The sequence below is a fragment of the Protopterus annectens genome, chromosome 12.part0 (genome assembly GCF_019279795.1).
Source record: "Protopterus annectens isolate FY-2018-M chromosome 12.part0, PAN1.0, whole genome shotgun sequence".
Taxonomy (NCBI): domain Eukaryota; kingdom Metazoa; phylum Chordata; order Ceratodontiformes; family Protopteridae; genus Protopterus; species Protopterus annectens.
The window spans coordinates 940,711,050-940,724,726 of NC_056746.1; the positions used below are offsets into that span (position 1 = coordinate 940,711,050).

Consider the following 13,677-nt stretch of genomic DNA (forward strand, 5'->3'; position numbering starts at 1 on the left):
CTTTTTACCCAATTCCCACCAATCTCCAGTAATGGCTGTGTCATCCATCATTCCATGTTCATTCCACCTCCAGCTCCCCCCCCCACCCGTACTTTGCTGCTTCCAGACTTTATGTCCTCTGTCACTGGGATGGACTGTCTTCTCTGTGTGTAGAGAGAGAGAGTTAATGTAAAACACATGGTTGCAAGACCTGGCAGTGGTGGTGGTGGTGGGGGGGGGGGGGTGAAGAAGACTGTCAGCCATTGTATTTTGGGGTTTCATGCATTCAGTTAATCAAATGTCAGTAGATTGAATTTAGCACACCAAAAGTTACAGTTTGCTAAATTATTTTCTTAGAAAGGATATTGTAGAGTAACCTGCCCCAATATGCTGCAACCTTAAAGTTGTTTGTATTAAATCAGGGCCAAAATCCCACACATGGGTGGAGGCAGGGTATGCCATACACTGGTTTGCAGTTTCAGCACACTGATTTTCATTAAAAGAAATGCGGTGTATTGATAATTGCTCGGGTCTATGACATATCGTCGAATGGCTATTCAGAGAATAGTCATTCGTCTAATACCTATTTATCGAAGCTGCTCTTCAGTGAATGGCAGATTTTAAGTAGGACAAACCAGAGGTTAGCCACCATCTGGAACTTGCCCTTTTACCCATTGTAGTGCGATCTCGAAGTTAGTATATTTAGTTAGGGGGAGTGGGGGGCATAACCCCCCACCTTGGTAGGTTTTAAATTTTTTTTTTTTGCTTGGTTGGCCAACCACTTGTGTGCCCTAGTTAAAATCTGCTGTTCACTGAAGAGCGGTTTCGATAAATATGTGTTTGACAAATGGCTATTCGCTGAATAGCCATTCGACAAAATGTAATAGACCCTAATTGCTCAACTACATTATTGTTAAGTGTAGTGGAACCAGTTTTGGCACCAAAGTATAACTCATCGATCTAATCATGCATTGCACCATAGATAAAGTACACAGTGTATGCACTTTCTCACAAACTGCCAGCCTCCAGCATCTACCCTTCTCCCAGGGTAATTATAGGTCTGTGCATCAGGACTACTTGTCTCCTGTAATGACTGCTGCTATTGTGCTGAGGTGTATGGCCTTAATTTTACAAAGGACAGTTAGACCTCAGTCACCCAATTCTCTTATCTTGCCTGGTCCAGCAGTACCCACACAGCTAATCAAACCTGGGTCATCAGAAACACAGTTTTTAAAATCAGAAGTTTTCCAGGATGGTGCACTTGACAAATCCCATTTTCAACATCTTGGTGGCAAAGCAAAAGAGTTAATTAAATTTCATTTTGGTATGCTGTACTATTCCAAAAAATTGAGATATAGTATGGAGGCAAAAAAAATCAGTGATCTCTTTAGCAAACAGATGTAGACTTATGAAGTGATACAGCAGTCAGTTTCTGAAACTGCTTTGCCATGTCTTCAGAGTATAATACTTTTAATTTGTCAGGACCAGTGATAATAAAATAAAATGAATAATTATTTACTCATCGTTTTGCATTTATTTATTTATTGACATTTGATTGGTCTGATTGGTTAGGAGCCCATTTTCAGTGGAGGCCCAGGGAGAAAAGCTCCAATGTATTTAAAAAAAAAACATTTTAAACACCAAATAATACTAAAAACAAATACAGTTTAAATAATTATACAAAATTAGACATAATATGAAAACATTAGTTAAGAATAAATAGAAGTTATATGACAATAATTTAATTGCTACAGAAATTTTAGACAGTTTGTATCAAAATTAAAGGTTAAGTTAGTATAATACAAACAGGAATTGCAATACAAAGTAAGAGAAAAGCAGGCTTATGGTATATTTAGAGAGAAAGTCAGATAGAGGAAGTTATAAAGGTAAAGGAAGTGAGTGAAGAAGGGGGAGTAAGGTATGAGTAAGTATGTTTTCACATTTAGCAATATAGTTTATGCTGGTGTTGAGAAAGAACAGAGCCAGCTTTTGGCTAGGAAGTCTTGCAGAATGGTTTTGAAGATGGGAGGAAGGGTATTGACATCATGGATAGAGATAAGGAATTCCAGGCCTTAGCATCATGGTACGAGCACAAACAATGTCCAGCAGATTTGATAGGTTTGTGGACAGACAGGAGTTTTTATTCATTGGATCGTAATGACCAATCTGCTCTTCTGTCTGTTTCTGTACTTTTAATGTAATATTATAACCAGCGGGGTGGCACAGTGATACAGGTGGTAGTATTGTAAGCTCACAACACTTGGTTCTCCAGTCTGGCTCCCAATTGAAATAGCTTCTGTGCAGAGTTTGTATGGCCTTCCTGTGCCCATATGGATTTTCACTTCCATTTTTATCATCATCAGCCGCCTTTTTCCCATTTTTTCTACATGGGGTCAGGGTATCATGTTAACTGTTGCCAACTCTCTCGATTCAGTGCCACACTCCTGCCTTCTTCAACACTCATGCCTGACTGGTGCAAATCTTCTTTCACACAATCCATCCACCTCTTTGCTGGACGTCCTCGCTTCCTCTTACCGTCTTCCTGTCTGACCCAAATCTTCCTCACTAGATTGTCTTCTGCTTTTCTACACATGTGCCCAAACCACTGTAATCTGTTCTCTTTGATCTTTTCTGCAACTGGAGCTACTTTGGGTTCTGCTCTTATGTCCTGATTTCTTCGTCTGTCCCACAGTGTGCATCCTACCACCTTTCTCAGACACTTCATTTCCATCACCTCTAGCTTCTTCAACTGTTCTGCCTTTACTCCCAGGTTTCTATACCATACCGTAGTACTGGTCACACCACTGTCTTGTAAACCTTACGTTTCAGTTTCTTTGGCATTCTTCTGTCATAGACTACACCCAATACTCTGTGTCAGTTGGCTCCAGCCCCTCTGATTGTAGCTTTGACCTCTTCATTCAGACTATCCTTCTCCTCAACCACCCCTCCCAGATACGTGAAGCTGTTTTCCTGTTCCACTATCTTCCCTTCTCTCTCTATTCTAAGCTTCTTTTGATTTCCCCAATTTGCTGCCATTACCACCATCTTATCTGTGCTTAGTTTCATCCCACGTGCCTTCAGATTTGCATTCCATTATCCTATCCTTGGCTGAAGTTCTAGCTCAGAGTCTGCCTGTACTGCTACATTATCTGCATATAGCAGCTTTTTTGATCTGTCCCCTCCAACCTGTTTGCTGATGTAGTCCACCACCAGTATGAACAGCAGTGTGTCGGAGCCGAACCCTGGTGTACACCCACTCCCACTGGGAACCCGTCTGTGAGGCTGAACGCTGTTCTTACTTGAGTAACTGGGTCCTTGTACATAACCTGCACTAATTCTACCAATGTTTCTGGGACTTCAGACCACCACAGTACTGCCCAGATCAACTTTCTTGGGACCTTGTCATATGCTTTCCCCAAGTCTAGGAATGCCCAGTTGGACTCTCTTCTCATCTCTAGCTTCTTTTCAAGTATCTGTCTCAATGCAAATATTGGGTCAATTGTGCTGCATCCTGATCTGAATCCGAACTGTTTATCTCCCATCTTACATTCTGCTACTCTGTGTATCCATTTATCAATCACCCTCTCCAGAACTTTCATGCAGTGTGGTAGGAGTTTGATGCCTTTGTACTGCCCACAGTTGTGGATGTCCCCTTTCTTCTTATACACTGGCACGAGTATGCTTATTCTCCAGTCATCTGGGATACGCCTTTCTCTCCACACTGCTATTAGTACCCTCAGGAGCCATTTATCCCCTATCTCACCCAGCCTCTTTATCACATCTGCTGTGACCTCACCTAAGCCTGCTGCTTTCCCTGACTTCATCTTCCTTAGTGCAGTTCTTACTTCTTCTAAGGTGGGCTCCTCTTCTTCTCTCATTGTAGGCTGTTTCTGGGGCAGTACCGCTTCTGTGGGGTTTTCTTCATTCAGAAGCTGCTGGAAATACTCCTTCCATCTGCTTTTGATGTCCACTGGGCTGGTGAGCAGGTTGTTGTTGGCATCCCTTATGAAGGGTGTTTGACTATCTTCTTTATCTTTCTGTCTTTGCCTTGCAACCTGATATAGTTTCTTTGTGCCCCTTACTGAGTCACTTTCCAGAAGTTGGAAGAGTGCCTCCAATGCCCTATTTTTTGCTATTGCAACTTCTTTCTTTTCCATTTTTATCATCCTCCCAAAAATGTGTGATAGGTGAATTGGTAATCCTGCATACTTCCCATAAGTCTGCATGCCACATGCATGTGCATGCACCAAAGATGTGCCATAGGTGAATTGATGATCCTGCATACTTCCCATAAGTATGCATGGGCATGTACCAAAGATGTGCCATAGGTGAATCGGTGATCCTGCATACTTCCCATAAGTCTGCATGGGCATGTACCAAAGATGTGCCATAGGTGAATCGGTGATCCTGCATACTTCCCATAAGTCTGCATGCCACGTGCATGTGCACTTATGTATGTCTTACGATGAGCTGGTATCCTCTGATTTCAACAGCAAGTTATGTTTAGCCGAGAGGGAACCAGCGAGTACATATGAATGCCAACTAGGTTTCCAGATGGATTGCCAGTGTCACTTTCAGTAGTGGACAACTAAATGATGTAATTGAAATGAAAAAAACAACTGTGGCATTTTATATATATGTAAGGTCTGAGGTTGCACTACATTTGGGTTGATTCCATTGCCTCTAAGGTGGTATAACTTTGGAAATGGCATACATTAAGTTGTGTCAGTATCAGGGCCCTGGTCCCCATATTAAATTCACTAAAAGTTTTGCCAGTTGTATGTAACTCAGCAAGTTGCCATTGGAAAGTTATCTTTCACTATAAGTACAGTAAGTGAGTAGACATACATATGTTAAATTAAATGGAAAAAACCTACATCTAATATACTTGGTTATAATATTCCAAGAGCCTCTCTTTTTTATGTGGTGTAGCTCTTTAAAAGTAAAGTAAAATAAGTAGACTAAGAGGTCAAGTGGTGACCCTGAAAACAAAAGTTATGTCTATCATGTTTTACCCGTTAGCACACTGCATATCAGTTAGCTAGTTGAATGCTTTTATTTTTTTTTACAGTTTTTTGTATATGCTCACTGCATCACTTCTATGCATTATTTGCAGCTATTAATTTCACACATCCTTCTCCCTCAGTTAGTGTACAGATTTTCACTTCAGCTGTATTATATCAGGTCACTTCAACAGTGTTAACTGCTCATCTGCTGATCTTCTGGCTTATATCCTGGAGCAGGGTCTACAAATGAAGCAGCCAGTGGTCAGAATCCATTACGTGCAATGAGGACAATGAATGCCTAGGAAAAGTTCTTCCATTAAGGGAACATCATGCAGGAAGATGCTGCTGTTTTACAAAGACCTTGCAGAAAACAGGAAAAGTCTGTCTGTCCCCTTCTCCCATGCATCTAACCATGATGAGAATGTTACAAAACCCGTTAAGGTTTCCTGGTACTGCAACACTGGTTGTGCTAACCCTCCCAGCCAGCTTACCTTAGGTAAAGGACAGGTGACATTGGAGATACAATTATTATATTATGCACTGTGTGGGACAGTAAATACAGATGATATGCCGTGTGGGATGGTAGATACTAGAAATATTATGTAGTGTGTCGTTGCAGATACAGATGAGATGTCATGTGGGATGGTAGATAAAAATAATGTTATGCAGTGTGTGATTGCAGATACAGATAACACTATTCCATGTTAGGTGACATCATATGCAGTGTATAATGATGACATCATGTAGTGCATGGGACAGTAGGTATACATGATACCCATGTAAAATGGTAGATACAGATGACATTATGCAGTATGTGGTTAAAGATATATAACACAGTGTGTGATGATATATACAGATTATATTATGCATTGTGTAAAATGGTAAATACAAATGATATGCCATGGGACTTGGCAGTGTAGTTGTGAGATGATAGGTGCAGGTGACATTATGTTGTCTTTGGGATGGTAGACATAGATGATATGTCACATGGAATGGTAGACAGAAATTATATCATTTAATGTATGGCTGAGTATGCAGATGATATTTTGTAGTGCTCATTGTTAGATACAGATGACATTTTGCAGTTTGGCATCACAAAGATATGCAGCATGTAGAATTATATACAGATGGCATATAATGTGAGATAGCAAACAGAGACGATAATATACAAAGAGTGAGACTGCACATTGCATGCCATATGAGATGGTACTTACAAGTGTTATTATGTTGCATATATTACGATGCTTATGATGATAAAGACAGAGCATTTGTTTTGTGGTGTAGTAGGAACAAATTATAATTACTGTATATGTTATGGAATGGTAGATGGAGATGAGATGATGTTTTTGTGGAGTGGGGTTTATGGATTACATTAACCTCTATATAGCATGTCAAGTACAGACAGATCAAGTGTCTGTGGACTTTTAGATGCTGACAATCATAACCTTTGAGAAGTGGTATCTTCAGATGACACAAAGTCCATGAGATGATAGCTGGAGATAATATTAAACTCTTCACACTGGGAAATGTAGACAACACTGTGCTCAGTGGATTGAAGTTATAAATAATAAGATCTAAGATGGTGAGTTCCATCTTTATTAACCACTAGGAATCAGACCAACAGGGCTTAGACAGCCCAGCATCTAAATCCTTCCCAGGCTAAATCCCTCACCCCCTTGAATTATAGTCCTATACAAAGAATTTTGCTGTTAGTTAGTTACCTCATATACGAGGCCCCATGCTACTTGAGTAAAATGCAGATTTTTCCTGTAAAAATGTTCCATTTTGACTATTTCTATTTTCCCTTTTATTGTTTTCCAACTTTGAACCCTTTCTCTGTGTGATACAGAAGCAGTAGTAGCTTTGAAATTTGTGTCTTGGAAGAATTTGTTTCTTGTGGCCATTACCTCAGCCAGAAGAATTTCTGAATTGCAAGCCTTGTACATTACTCAAATAGATTTGATATTTTCATTAGGCTAGAGAATCCTGAGAGGAAATCTTTCTTTCTTGCTCAAGGTAACTATGGTGCCTAAACCCAACCAATCCATACATTTTCCTATCTTCTTTGGAAATTATTCTAACAAGAGAGAATATTTTGTTCCATTGCATGAACGTGCACATGCAACTCAGATTTTACTTGGATAGAACCAAATCTTTTAGACATGATTGCCAACTCTTTTTTCACTCTCCAAAAAAAAAAAAAACTGGTCTCCAAAGTTTCTAATGTGTCATCATCAATGTGGCTGTCTGATTGAATTATATGTTGCTATCAGATATACAATAAACCCGTATTTACAGAATACGTATGTACAGATTGGCCTCCATCTCTAACCTTTTGAGCCCACTCAACTAGAGCAGTGACTATTGCCAAAACCTTTTGCAAACATACATCTTTGGACAATATATGTGTGCAACAGAACTTGGGTGTCACTGAAAGCTTATAAAATTCATTACAAGCTGGATGCGGTCTCAAGGTCCAGATTATTCTTTAGAGCCAGAGTCAGAAGGGTATGTTGCTATGAGGAACAACTCAGGAGGATAAGATTGGGACTCTGTCCAAGTGGTTGATGATGATGAAGACCTCCATCTCAGATATGAAAGTTATATACTTAATGCAGTGCTAGATCTGAATGGGTACCACCATCTTCATCAACTTACTTGACTATTTTTATCCTGCCTCAGTCTTGTAACAGGTCTATATCACTTCGTCGAAACAGCAGAAGTTCGGACACCATATGTTCGAACTTCAAACCTCGAAGTGCAAAACCATCGAAGGCTTAGAACAGCGATTTTTTTCCCAGGGAAAATAAATCACTGTTCCAAGAAACACACACACAACACAAGCACACCAAAAAAACAGCAATCCACACACATACACTTAAAATCCTACATCTAACCCTACACTAAACTGTACATACACTACTGTCTATCCACTTACCTTAACCCAAACCCTAACCCTAAGGTCCATCACTATTGCACACTCACCTGACCCGCACCCTAACCCTAACTCACCTATCCCACCCTAACCCTAAAGTCTGTCACTATCACACACCCACCTCACCCGCGCCCTAACCCTAACTCACCTAACCCTTGCCCTAACCCTAACGTCCACACAATCGCACACTTACCTGTACCCGACCCGTAACTTTCCACCACAGTGCTGAAAATCGCGAAGCCACAGAAACGGCCCACCAAATTCTTTTCCTGGGAAAGAATTCGGTGTTCCGCAGCATCACAATAATCAGTTTTCGAACTTCACAGTTCGAACATATGGTGTTGGAACTGCTGAAGTTTCGACGAACTGATAGGACCCCCTTGTAACTGCTGTAGAAGCAACGAGCACCGAAAGGTGCTTGTTGCCCAATGTACCACATGGCATGTAAATGGGAAATAAGGAGAGAGAGTCTTGATAGGGTCTGGAAGATCATCATGGTGTTTTTGTAAATTACATTTCTGTGATATTTTTTCACATAGTTTTTTCTGTTGCTTAGCCTTAGTGTGGGCTAAATGAGAACAGGAAAATGTTCTTTTGAGCAGGATTATAGGTAAAGAGGAGGGAGCCTAGAAACTGGAAAAGTTTTAGAAGATAAGCAGTCAAAGTCCTACCAGCCTTAGTCCTAGTGTTTAATGAAGATGGAACTTCTCATCCAAGCTTAGCATTATTGTAAGTACTTAACTTTTGTTTTTGTGAGATGCTGCAGACAGATGATGCCCAATTCTGTGGGACATCAGATGGAATTGTGAACCACAGAATGGTGGTCATCATTAAGTTATCCAGGCTGGTAGGTATAGATGAAATTATGTTGGAAGGGATAGTAGACAGGGAAGCACTGTACTCTAAGAGAAGGTGTATGCAGGTAATCATAAATCATGTCTAAATGTAGATATTGGCATCACTAAACTATGTGGCATGGTGCAGTCACAAAGAATTGTTGATATGATGACAATACACTCTGGTATGGTAGCCATGTTGAAATGTGGATATGGATGATGCTATGCTTTGTGGCATGGTACAGTGATGTGGAAAAGTGGGTATGGATGACACTAAACTCTGTGACATGGTACCGTGCTGTGGAAATGTGCATATAAATGACACTACACTCTGTGACATAGTATAAACAGCAGACAGTGAGCTCTGTGGAATGTGGATCCAGATAACACACAGTTCTGCAAAATAGTGGAGGTGGATGACACTTGTGTTGTTTGGAATGTAGAAACACATAGTATTAAGCTTGTGGAAGAGGGCCTATGGTCAAAACTATGTCCTGCAAGATGAAAATTATGGCTAGTGCTTAATTATGTTTCATGGTAGACATAACATAAGGATTTATGGGTACTGATGGATATAGTGTCATTGTGCTCTACATGCTGGACAATTGCTGGACAATTTCAGCAATTCTATGCTTTGTGTTAGAATAGCTTGAGACAATATTAAGCACTATGAAATAGCATATAGAAACAATACTGAGTTCTGTGGAATGTTTAATACAGTTGACAATATCTGTGGCAGGGTAGATTTAAATAACAATGACTTTTGTAGAATGACAGATTCTACAAATTGTACCATCTCTGTATGCCTTTCCTTACAATCACTGAATCATAGAATGTACAAGTCATCTGGACCATGTGTGCATTTACTCCTTGACAGTAGTAACCCTTATACCTTACTTCCTTTTTCCAGGAATGACAGGAGTGAATTTATGAATATCCATCCAATTGTCTAATGTGTTATTAAAGGAAGACAATGTGGCACATTGCTTTATGTGGCGTGAACATTTATTCCAGAGAAGGAATAGTCACGACATGACAAACCTAACTCTCCACAGTGATTTGTTTATTTGCTGTAGCAGGTTTAGAGCTCTGGTTTTAGTGTTTGCAGGACTGTCTAATTTGAGGAGAAATAAGTGGGCTTGGACTGCAAGATCCTTAATGATGTAGAAGGCAAGGCAAAGATCACCCATAAGGAGTCTGTAGGACACCAAATACAGGGACAAAGCCTCCATCTTCTCTTGAAAGTTCAAGTTTTTATCCCATGTTCTTTTTTCAGGAACTTTTGGAGCTTCTCTAATTGTTTGCTATGTTTAGTACATTCCATTCCAAAGTGGGCACTGTATTCTGTGATAGGTCAGGTCTTATTTGGACATGCAGGCAATGCCCTCTGTGATCAGCTGTGCCAGATAGAAGAGCAACATAATGACTAAAGAAGTGGCAGCTATCCACTATCATGTTCTAAGGTCTCTCACAACATCTTAATTTTGGAGTGGGATGTTTTCTATACTATGGCCTGGGTAAAGGGTTTGTTTGCTACATGCAATGGTATTGCTTTTTTTAGCATTTAATATTGTCAGTGCACCAGTTACTAACACTTATAAGTTCACATTTCAGCTTATGCACATCAGAAGGGGATAAAAGTATAACATCCAGTTTATAATCAAAGGCAAATCTGGTTAATCAGAATTCCTGATTTTTGATTTGGTGATCAGAGAGGAATATGCTGAATAGCAAAGGTCCGGGCACAGAACACTGTGGTACCCCACAGATTGCTTTCATACTCTCTGGCACTGTATCTGCCACCCTCATAGTGCAAGATCTGTTCAACAGCCAGTTAGCTCTCTATTTAACTGCATATGGGTCAACTTGGAGTGCCTTAAGCTTTTTGATAAAGTTGGTACGTGTTACAGAATCAAATGCATTGGCAAGGTCAAGGTACGCTATGTGGACAGCATGACCACTACCCAGGGCTTACATTACCTTCTTAATAAAATTTACCAGGTTCATTAGACATGATCTACCCTTAACAAAGCCATACTCCTGGGGGTTGAGTCTTAATCACTTTTTTTGTATTGTAATTTAGTAGATTTGTTATGACCTGTTCTTAGTTTACAGATGAGGATTGTCAGGCTGATGGAGCTGTAATTCCTGAGGTCTGTGGTGGGGACGCCCTTGAAAAGAGGTATCACAACTGGTATGTGTAAAACCTTGGGGACAAAGCCAGTGGATATGCTGAGGCTGCATAGTTGTAGGAACAGGTCCACCAGTGCATGGTTAGTGGTATTCATCATGCAGCCTGGTATGTTATCATGTCCCATAGGGGACTTGTGATGATAGGGGTTTTAGATCCTTAGGAATATTTGGGTTTGGTATAGAGGTCTCTGGGGTGAAGTTATCATTGAATTTTTTTCCCAGTATATTTACGATATCCACTGACTAACCAGTGCCATGATGAATGTGTTCTGAGCAGCGGTGGGTGTTTTTTCATAACTTGCTGATGTAAGTAAAGAATGATTTGTAATTATCTTTAGTTTCCAATGTCAGCCTAAGTGCCTAGAAGGGCTTAGTTTTCCTGATGGTGTTTTTCAGTACCATGAATAACCTTTTGATATTAACCTTGATTGGTTGGTCTTTAATTTTCTATATATTCTAAAGGGCTTTTTTTTCTTTTATTGTATTGTTTATATATGCATGTGGACCACCAGGTAGGTTAACTCTTACCTTTCCCTTTCTGTTACGTTTTGGTAGGGACTCATAGGTTTATACAATTTTCTAGGTGAGCACAGAATTTATTTGCATAACTACTCAAAACATCTGACCCCCAAAATATTTGCTGTATTATGGGTAGTGTATAAATATGCATTTGGGAAAAAGACAGGGTAAGTTTTTAATACTAAGTAGGGTAAATGGCTAGACTTAAAATAGCCCATAAGGGTAGATAGTCTAGTACTCACCTACGAATCTATGAACCAATTAATCATCCCCTTCTGCTTCTCAAACTGTCATATTTTGATTTGGATACTGTAACTCTCTGCTGTCTGTCTAGCAGACACTTCATAGTGTGAGTTAACAATACATCTGATATTTGTCTGATACGTAGTGCACTTACTCATGGTTCAGTGTTTGGACCATTTCTGGGTTTTTTTTTATTTTTATAATTTTTCTAGACTCCCCATTATCCAACTTATATTTTATGCAAATTATTTGGTTGTATGTCATTTTGCTCCTTCCTGCCTTGAAAATGATAGTAATCTATAGCCCCACCCTGTTGCATCTGATATACATGATCCTTTACATTAACATTTCCATATAAAGCCATGCCTGTTAGTAACCAACAAGGCAGTACAATATTCCAGTTTATTTCTGCTCTACTGGACTGTACTTCCCCAAGATAAATAGATAGTCACTTGAGATAGCGTAGCGTTTTTAGTACTTAAACTAGTAAAATTGCTTTGTTACATATGTCTTTCAGCCTGGGCTTTCCTGAGTAAATGAGTTCTTATATATTTCCAATTACATGCCATTTCTTAGATACAATGCTCACAAACATTAATTAACAAGATGTAGGTTTATAGGTAAGTACTAGGCAATCAGTCTGTAGACTATTACATGCCTAGCCAATAACCAGACAGTGACCAAAGGTGAGATTCCAACCCTTTACCTTGTGGCTGTAAGGTGACCACCTTAACCATTTAGCAAACCCCAATAAAGAAGTGACAAATAAGTATTCTGCTTGGGACACCCAGTAATAAAGTGAGGAATAAGTATTCTTCTTTGGACATAGGTAAATAGTGGGCAATTAGCCTACAGACTATTACATGCCTAGCCAATAATCAGGCAGTGAGCATAGGCAAGAAACAAAGCTGTACTTTGTGTCTGTGAGGTACGCACCTTAACCATTATGCCAGCTCCACCCACTTTCTACTGCTCTCACCCTATAGAGAAGATGATCATTAGACCTGTTTGGTTGAGAACAGTTTTACTGAGTACGACAACTCATTGAAAGTGTCCCCAGGCTTTGTTTATTGAAGTGTAAAACTGTGCTCCATACCCCACAATTTTGATGAGTTGTCCCTGCCTACTCAAATGAAATTGTTGTCACTGTAAAAGATTGTTCCTGAATATCACTGTGTCTCACTTATTAGGTAAGCTTGGTTCATATTAAAAAACTTGATGACCAGGTCCCTGTACATTCTTTTATCAGTTGCAGTGTTTAAATCGTCTCCTTCATTGCCTCATGTGACTAGTAGGCGCAAGAAATGATCACTACCAACTCAGACTGAATTTAAACAATGCTATTAACCCAAGGAGGTCCAAAATGTAGTGATCATGTTTTTCTCCTCACCGGGTCCTTCCATTTCAAATCCTTTCCCTTTCATCCTTAGAGAAGTTGAAAGCCTGTCGCTATTTAGATTTAAAATGATATAATGCCTTAATTTATGAGTAAATTACTCCTGTTGTCCAGACACTTCTCTTACCTGTTAACTGTAGCAACATAATCTTACTTATAATATTTTATTTTAACCACCATGTCATTCTCACCTTATTTAGTTAATATTTTGAATTATAACAAATGTGCAATCGGGTGGCCGCGGTGGTGCAGCGGTTAGTGTTGCTGCCTCACAGCAAGGGGTTCTCCAGTTCGATCCTCGGCTGGGGTGCCTTCTGCGTGGAGTCTGCATGTCCTTCCTGTGGTCACGTGGGTTTCCTCTGGGTGCTCCGGTTTCCTCCCACATCCCAAAGACATGCTGTAGGTGGATTGGATACTCTAAATTGGCCCTAGGCATCAGTGCGTGCATGCATGTGTGTGCCTTCTGTGGAAGGTTGGGCGCCAGGCTGGCAACTCAACACTGTAAAACTCCACTGCCAATCATTAGCGGACAGGTGATCCACTGTGGCGACCCCTAACCGGGAAAAGCCA

The 13,677-nt window shown here is 40.0% G+C and overlaps 1 protein-coding gene across 1 annotated transcript in view; it reads left to right on the top strand.

The window, feature by feature from the left end:
- Positions 1-13,677, top strand: part of LOC122816231 (piezo-type mechanosensitive ion channel component 2-like) — a 1,381,906-nt gene that overhangs the window by 796,996 nt on the left and 571,233 nt on the right. The window lies entirely within an intron of this gene.